The following is an 8,676-nucleotide window of genomic DNA, read 5'->3' as shown; positions in this document are numbered from 1 at the left end:
TACCTGGGTGGTGTGGATAATAATGGAATACCTGGGTGGTGTGGATAGTAATGGAATACCTAGGCGGTGGTTCTGCACTGGATCTTCTTCGAGCTGGTCCTTTTGATGGGTTCCAGATTGCTACCACGCTGAAGGAAATTTTGAAAGGTCTGGACTGTTTGCATTCAGAGAAGAAAATTCACCGAGACATAAAAGTTGCCAATGTCTTGCTCTGAGAACAAGGAGATGTTAAACTTGCTGACTTCAGAATTGCTGGCCAGCTGACAGATACACAAATTAAAAGAAATACCTTCGTGGGAACTCCATTTGGATGGCTCCTGAAGTTATTCAACAGTCAGCTTCTGACTCAAAAGCTGACATTTGGTCACCGGGAATTACTGCTATTGAACTGGCCAAGGGAGAGCCACCTAACTCTATATGAATCCAGTGCGAGTTCTGTTTCTTATTCCAAAAAACAACCCTCCAACTCTTGTTGGAGACTTTACTAAGTCTTTTAAGGAGTTCATTGATGCTTGCCTGAACAAAGATCCCTCATTTTGTCCTATAGCTAAAGAACTTCTGAAACACAAATTCATTGTGAAAAATTCAAAGAGGACTTCTTATCTGACTGAACTGATAGATTGATTAAAAGATGGAAGGCAGAAGGACACAGTGATGAGGATTCGGATTCTGAGGGCTCTGATTCGGAATCCACAAGTGAGGAGAATAATACTCACCCTGAGTGGAGCTTTACCGCTGTGCGGCAGAAGCCTGATGCAAAGAAACTAGAGAATGGCGCAGAACAAGATCTTGCGCAAACCCTGAGCTGTTTGTCAATGATAATCTCACCTCCATTTGCTGAGCTTAAACAGCAGGATGAAAATAATGCTAGCAGGAATCAGGCAATTGAAGAACTCGAGAAAAGTATTGCTATGGCTAAAGCTGCCTGTCCTGGCATTACAGACAAAATGGTGAAGAAATTAATTGAAAAATTTCAGAAGTGTTCAGCTGATGAATCCTCCCAAGGAATTTATAATTGGGTTTTGTTTCACATGGACTCAAAGAAACCCACCAAAGCTACTTCACACTTAGCAATGCTTAATTCCTGAGCTCCATGTGCCTTTTGGATCTTTGCGACATTGAAGATTTGGAAGAAGCTGTTCAGCTATTTTGTGATGGTGTTTATCATTTTCTATTTTAAAGAGATTATTTTGTAAGGGACAGCTTTTAATACTATAGTTTCATCTGTGTTCTAGTAAATGTTGAGATACAGTTTTGCTTTTAGGTATTGTTATTTCTTAAGTTACTAGGATGAATACCTTTCACGTTTTGATTGTACACTCACAAATCATGTAGATCTTTCAAAGTGATCTTAAATATCCAACTTAAGTAAATATCAGGCTTCAAAAAGCTAAAAATGACTATCGGTGGGGAGGTGGAAATAAGTTGTACCTTGTTAAAATGGAAGTTTTTAATAAGCTCTTAGAAATGAAATCTGCAAAAGTATTGACTCTTCTACCAAGTTGGGATGATGTTCCCAGAAGCTCAGTGATGGTGACGTTTGAGAGCCCCATGTCTGAAGCAGGCACAGGCGAGATGGAGCAGCAGAAGTGCCTCTTGGTGTGCAAAATTTACCTTCTCTTTAGAGGCAATTACCCTTATTTAACGTGGTTAGAAATTTCAAGCAACATCATTTAGTTAAGGATGGGTTTTTGATAATACTGGAAGAATTAGCATGGCTTCATTTTTAAATCTTCAGCCCCAATTGCATATTATATGTTTGGATTTGGAGTTAAGAAAAAGCAATTGTCAGGTGATTAAATACCTGACATATTTTTGTTATGGTAGTGAATTGTGCTATAAACTGTTTATAGTTTTATTCTTCGTAATTATCGGTACATGAGCATCATTTGTTCTTTTTTGGAAAGAGTATTTAAATGAGCGTTTTCTGGTTCATATGAAAATAACCATAGTCCAAGATGATTTATGGCTGGGTGTGGTGGCTCACGCCTGTAATCCCAGCTCTGTGGGAGGCTGAGGAGAGAGAATTGCTGGAGCTCAGGAGTTTGAGACTCACCTGAGTGAAAGTGAGACCCCGACTCATGAAAAAAATGGAAAAACCCAGCCAGGCGCCACGGCGAGCTCCTATAATCCCGGTGGCTTCTGCAGGCTGAGACGGCGGAATGCCCACAAGCCAGGAGTCTGAGGTTGCAGTGAATTACCAAGCCACTGCACTCTGCTCAGGGACACAGAGTGGGACTCTGTCTCGACAAAAAAAAAAAAAAAAGATGATTTTTGTCCATTCAAGGGTAAGTTTGATTGTATAATTAATTTTCAGTTATATTTATGGAATTATTAAGTGGGTAATATGTTTTTCTTTTAAGCCCAATATATATATTATGTCTGCTTAAGATCTGAACTGGGGCTGTATATCAGTAGTTGTAGAATTATTTATATGAATTAGTTTTGATAGTTAATTTTTTACTGTTTGGATCTGCACAATTTGGTTTTTACACGTCATTTTTATCAGAATAAATGCCAAATATTAAAAGAAAAATGTTCTTCAGGTAAAGAATTTAGTTTTTAGTCAAAGTGGCCATTACATCCTCTTTTAAAAAAAATCTTGAGAACATTATTGTGGTATCATATGCCAAGAAAATTATTTTAATTGGTGCCTATACTGTAAAAATGACTTAATGTGTTGTATTTTCAAATAATGGTTCAGTTAAGTTTTTCACTTGCTATGTAACTAAAACTCAATTATAGTTTATAATCTGTAGAGTTTTGGAAATTAATTTTGTAACTCGTGGATTTAAATGAATATTTTTGTAGAAGTAAAAGCAACAAATTTATAAACTGATTATTTGAAATTTTATGACATAATTGCATCCAAAATGCAAATTATATTGTTTAGACATTGTAGTTATTAGTCCTGTAAAATGTTTCTAAGTGAAGCATACTCCAGTGTTTTTGTGGATTTAAAAAATATATATTTAGGCTCGGCGCCTATAGCTCAACCAGCTAAGGCGCCAGCCACGTACACCTAAGGTGGCGGGTTCGAATCCCCAGCCCGGACCCGCCAAACAACAATGACGGCTGCAACCAAAAAACAGCCAGGCGTTGTGGCGGGCGCCTGTGGTCCCAGCTACTTGGGAGGCGGAGGCAGGAGACTCGCTTGAGCCCAGGATGGAGGTTGCTGTGAGCTGTAATGCCACGGCACTCTACCCAGGGGGACAGCTTGAGGCTCTGTCTCAAAAAAAAAAAAATATATATATATATATATATATTTAAATTTCCTGGTCCCTCCCCCCCAAAAAAGTCCCTTAAATAATACTTAAATCTAATACTTAAATCTCTTAGCAAGTGATTTTTTTTGAGAGTGGGAGATAAAGGATAAACTTTCATTTTCTTCATATGGATAATTGGTGATCCCAGTCCCATTTCTTGACGTCGTCCTTCATTTTTCCCTGATCTGCAAATCCCCCTATGATCAGGTTTCACATATGGCTGGTTTTGTTTTGGTATCTCTTGAACCATTGGTCACTTTATCTACCTCTGACCTGTTCCATACCCTTTAGACGTGTGTAGATATTCACAGTTTCGGATTTTCATGTTTCTGATCACAAAAGAAACGCGTTCACCTTTCTCCATTAAGAATGATGCTTGCTCAGATTTTTTTTAAAGACATCTTTTATAAAGTTTAAAGAAGTTCCTTTCTATTCTTATATGCTAAAAGATTTTTGTTTTTTAAATCATAAATGGATGTTGAGTTAATTTGAAAGGCTTCCCATTTGCTAACTCTAGAGGTGATTGAAATTTTTCTCATTATCTATTGATGTGATCAGTGACATTGATTTGCAATTTAGGCTAACCAGTATTCCTGGGATAAACCGAATCCATAAATAGATTTTCTTTTTTATAAATCTCTGGGTTTGGTTTGCTTATTATTTTTTATAAACTTTATTCAAATTAATATGAGGGTACACTATTTAGGTTACATTGTTCTCACTTCCAGGGTAAAGTTACATTGTTGAAGAGCCCCTCACCTGGGAGTGTGTTGTACACCCTCACAGTGTGCACATTCGGTGAGATTCCACCTCATGCCCTCCCTCTCTCTGCCATAGGTACTCTCCTCTCCCCCCTCCCACTTCCCTCTTTCCCTGAACTAGACTATCATAGTGTTTTATTGTTCCTAGGAACTTGGAATTGTTTATATATTGATTTCATATTGGTATGATGTACATTGGATAGTCCATTCTTCTTCATTGTATCTTTCCATTCTTATGATACTTTACTAAGAAGAATGTATTTCAGCTCATCCAGATAAATGTAAAAAATGTAAAGTCTCCATCTTTTTAATGGCTGCATAATATTCCATGGTATACATATACCATGGTTTATTGATCCATTCATGGGTTGATGGGCACTTAGGTTGTTTCCATGACTTGGCAATTATTAATTGAATTGCAGTAAACATTTGAGTGCAAATGTCTTTGTGGTAAAATGATTTTGTTCTCCTGGGTAGATATCCAGTAATGGGATTGCAGGGTCAAGTGGAAGGTCTATAATTAGATCTTTGAGGGTTCACCATACTTCTCTCCAAAAGGCTGTATTAGTTTGCAGTCCCACCAGCAGTGTAGAAGTGTTCCCTTCTCTCCACATCCACGCCAGTATCTGGTGTCTTGGGACTTTGTGATGTGGGCTAATTTTGCTGGGGTTAGGTGATATTTTAGAGTGGTTTTGATTTACATTTCTCTGATGATTAAAGATGATGAGCATTTTTTCATGTGTTTGTTGGCCATTCGTCTGTCATCCTCAGAGAAGTTTCTGTTCTAATCTCTTGTCCACTTACAGAGAGGGTTGTTTGTACTTTTCTTATTGCTTAATTTGAGTTCTCTGTAGATTCTAATTATCAGGCCTTTGTCAGATTCCATAACATGCAAAACTCTTCTCCCATTCTGGGGCTGAGTGCTTTGTTTGTTGTAGTGCTCTTAGCAGTGCAAAGGTTTTTTAGCTTGATCAAATGCCAGTTATTTATTTTTCTGGTTGCTGCAATTGTGAGGGGGGATTGTCCTCATAATTTTTTTCCAGTGTCTTCAAGTGTTTCCCCCACACTCTCTTCTAGAATTTTTATTGTTTTGTGTTTTAAATTTAAATCTTTTATGCATCAAGAATCAATTTTTGTCATTGGTGAGAGCTGTGGGTCTAGTTTCAGCCTTCTGCATGTGGATAACCAGTTCTTCCAGCACCATTTGTTAAATAAGGATTCTTTTCCCCATTGCATATTTTTGTTAGGTTTAATTAAATGATGATACGTGGTTGGGTTCATCTCTAGATTCTCTATCCTATTTCATAGATCTGTATCTCTATTTTTGTGCTAGTACCATGCTGTTTTGATCACTGTAGCCTTATAATATAACCTGAAGTCTAGCTACAGACATGATGCCTCCAGAATTGTTTTTATTTCTAAGAACTGTATTTGCTATTTGGGTTTTTTTCTGGTTCCATATGAATCAAAGTACTATTTTTTCAAGAGCTTTAAAGTATGACATTGTTGCTTTGCTGGGAATTACATTAAATCTATAGATTGCTTTGGGTAGTATGGACATTTGAATGATGTTGATTCTTCCCAGCCATGAGTATGATATGTTCTTCCATTTGTTGACATCTTTTGCTATTTCCTTTCTCAGAGTTTCATAATTCTCTTTATAGAGATCTTTCACATCTTCCGTTAGATATATTCCCAGGTATTTCATCTTCTTTGGTGCTGTTGTAAAAGGAATAGAGTTGTTGATTTTGTTTTTGGCTTGACAGTTGTTGGCATATACAAAAGCTACTGATTTGTGGGTATTGATTTTGTAACTTGAGATGCTGCAATATTCCTTGATCATTTCTAAGAGCTTTGTAGTTGAGTTCCTGGGATATTCCAGGTATAACATCATGTCATCTGTGAAGGGGGAGATTTTGACCTCCTCTGCCCCCATTTCAACTCCTTTGATCTGCTCTTGCCTGATCGCGATGGCTAGGACTTCCAACACTATGTTAAATAGCAGTGGAGACTGTGGGTATCCTTGTCTGGTTCAGGTGGGAGTGCTTTCTATGAAATAGGATAGAGTGGGAGAGCTTTCGGTTTTACTCTATTCAATATGATATTGGCTGTGGGTTTGCTGTAGATAGCCTCTATCAGCTTAAGGAATGTTCCTTCTAAGCCTATTTACTTGAGTGTCCAGAATACTGGATATTGTCAAAGCCTTTTCTGCATCAATTGAAAGAATCATGTGGTCTTTGTTTTTGATTCTGTTTATGTGGTGTATTATATTTATAGATTTGCGTATGTTAAACCAACCCTGTGTCTCTGGGATAAAACCAACTTGATCATGGTGTATAACCTTTTTAATGTGTTGTTGTGTTCTGTTTGCTGATATCTTGTTGAATATTTTTGCATTGATATTCACTAATGATATTGGCCTATAGTTTTCTTTTTTTGTTAGGTCCTTTCCTGGTTTGGGGATCAGGGTGTTATTTGCCTCATAGAATGTGTTGGGGAGGATTCCTCCTTTCTCTATGTTTTGGAAAAGTTTATGCATTATAGGAAGTAGTTCCTCTTTGAAGGTTTGTTAGAATTCTGGTGTGAAACTATCTGGTCCAGAGCTTTTCTTTTTGGGGAGATTTTGTATAGTTTTCAGTACTTGATACTGGTCTATTTAAGATTTTAAAGTCTTTCTGGCTTTTTGTTTCTGGTTAGTCTAGTCAAGGGTTTATCATTTTATTAATCTTTTCAAAGAACCAACTTTTTGTTTCACTGATCTTCTGAATAATTCTTTTTTCAATTTACTTAGTTCTGCTTTAATTTTGGTTATTTCTTTTCTTCTGTTAGGTTTGGGATTAGATTGTTCTTCCTTTTCTGATTGCTTGAGATGGCCCATTAGGTTGCTGACTTGCTTTTTTCCTGTTTATTTGATGACAGCATCTAATGATATGAATTTCCCTCTAAGGACTGCCTTTGCAGTCTCCCACAGGTTTTGATGGGGAGTGTGTTTGTGTGTTCATTATCATTTTGTCCCAAAAATCTAATGATTTCCGTCTTGATTTCATCTATGACCCAGCTATCATTAAGCATAAGGTTATTTAGTTTCCATGATTTTATTTGAGTATGAAGATTTTATTTGAGTATGAAGTTGCTGTTGAGTTCAACTTTTATTCCATGATGGTCTGAGAAAATACAGGGGATAATTTCCATTCTTTTGAATTAAATGACTTTGACTTGTGACTGAACTTTGGACCTGCCCCCTTTACTAGCACAGCTCTCTGAGCTTGATTGGGTGGGCAGGGCCGAGGTTTAAGCATCTTTGGATTAACACTTTCCACTGTGTGGAGGCTGTCTGAGCTCAAGTGGGTGGGCTGTGCCCAGTGCCTGAGTGAATCTTATCTGAATTTTAGACTTGTGCCCTGTTACCCGGCACCAGCCCCCTGAGTTTGCTGGATAGGCGGTGCCTAGTGCCTGAGTGACTTTGTCTGAGCTCTGGGCCTACTCTGTCTACAGAGCTGCAGTCCTCAGCATTCAATTGGCTGGATGGTGCCCAGTGCATAAGCATCTATCCTGTGAGCCCTGGGCAGCTTGTGAGCTTGATTTGGTGGGCAGAGACAGCACTGGCAGAGCGACTTTGATCTGGGCCAGTACTGCCTACTGATTCTTGTCCCCCTGGAGACACTGTCTGGGGCTGTGGATTCACCACTTCTCTGCTTTAGTGCAGTGGTGGCACTGCAAGTGCAAGGAGTGGATTCATCAGGGACAGCCTGTCAATTCAACTGAAAAGAATAATTAACATATTAATAAAGAGAAGAAGAGGAAGAAGCTGAAAATACTCATGAGGAGGAATCACAGAAGAACTCTGGCAACATGAAAAATCAGGGCAGATCAACACCTCCTGGGGACATTAAAGAAAATACAACAGAGAATTCCATCCACAGAGAAATGGCTGAAATGTCAGTAATAGAATGTGGATGGCAAATAAGATAATAGGACTGAAGGAAAAGATGGTAACAGAGAACCAAAAAACAGTTACGAAGTTGTCTCAAGAAATTAGTGAATACAAAGTCACCAAGGATATGGACACAATGAGGAAAGATACAGCGGCTTCAGGAATTGAAAAGGTATTTGAGGAGCTTCAAAATACAGCAGAGTCCCTCAGAAATAGAGTTGAGCAGTGTGAAGAAAGAATCTCAGATAAAGAAGGCAAGACTTTTGAACTATCCCAAGCATTCAACGAGGCAGAAAAATGGAGAGAAAGAACAGAATATTCCCTGAAAGAGTTATGGGATCATTCCAAGAAATCAAACATCCAAATTATAGGGATTCCTGAAGGAGAAGAGAATGGTCCCAAAGGCACAAATTCTCTGCTTCAAGACATGACAAGGGAGAATTTCCCAAGTATTGCAAGAGACACAGAAATTCAGATAGTAGATAGTTTCAGAACCCCAGCATGAGTCAGTCTAAACACAGCATCTCATAGACATGTTGTAATTAATTTCGCCAGTGTTAGTATGAAGGAGAAACTTCTTTAAGCATCCAGGTGTAAGAAAAGTATTATGTACAAAGGGAAAAGTATAAGGATAACTGAAGATCTTTCAGCTGAAAGTTTCCAAGCCAGAAAAGCCATCGACCTTTGACCTTCTTCTTTTTTTTTTTTTTTTTTT

General features: G+C 38.1%; 1 protein-coding gene and 1 pseudogene across 4 annotated transcripts in view; both read left to right on the top strand.

Annotated features, from left to right (window-relative positions):
* The window catches only part of FRS2 (fibroblast growth factor receptor substrate 2), a 135,826-nt gene that overhangs the window by 73,439 nt on the left and 53,711 nt on the right, over nucleotides 1-8,676 (top strand). The window lies entirely within an intron of this gene.
* On the top strand, nucleotides 7-1,234 carry LOC100956731 (annotated as a pseudogene).

The sequence above is a fragment of the Otolemur garnettii genome, unplaced genomic scaffold, assembly GCF_000181295.1.
Source record: "Otolemur garnettii isolate 467f Iridium unplaced genomic scaffold, OtoGar3 scaffold00125, whole genome shotgun sequence".
Classification (NCBI taxonomy): Eukaryota; Metazoa; Chordata; class Mammalia; order Primates; family Galagidae; genus Otolemur; species Otolemur garnettii.
The sequence above is the reverse complement of the archived record's forward strand: the minus strand, read 5'-3'. Positions and strand labels throughout refer to the sequence as shown.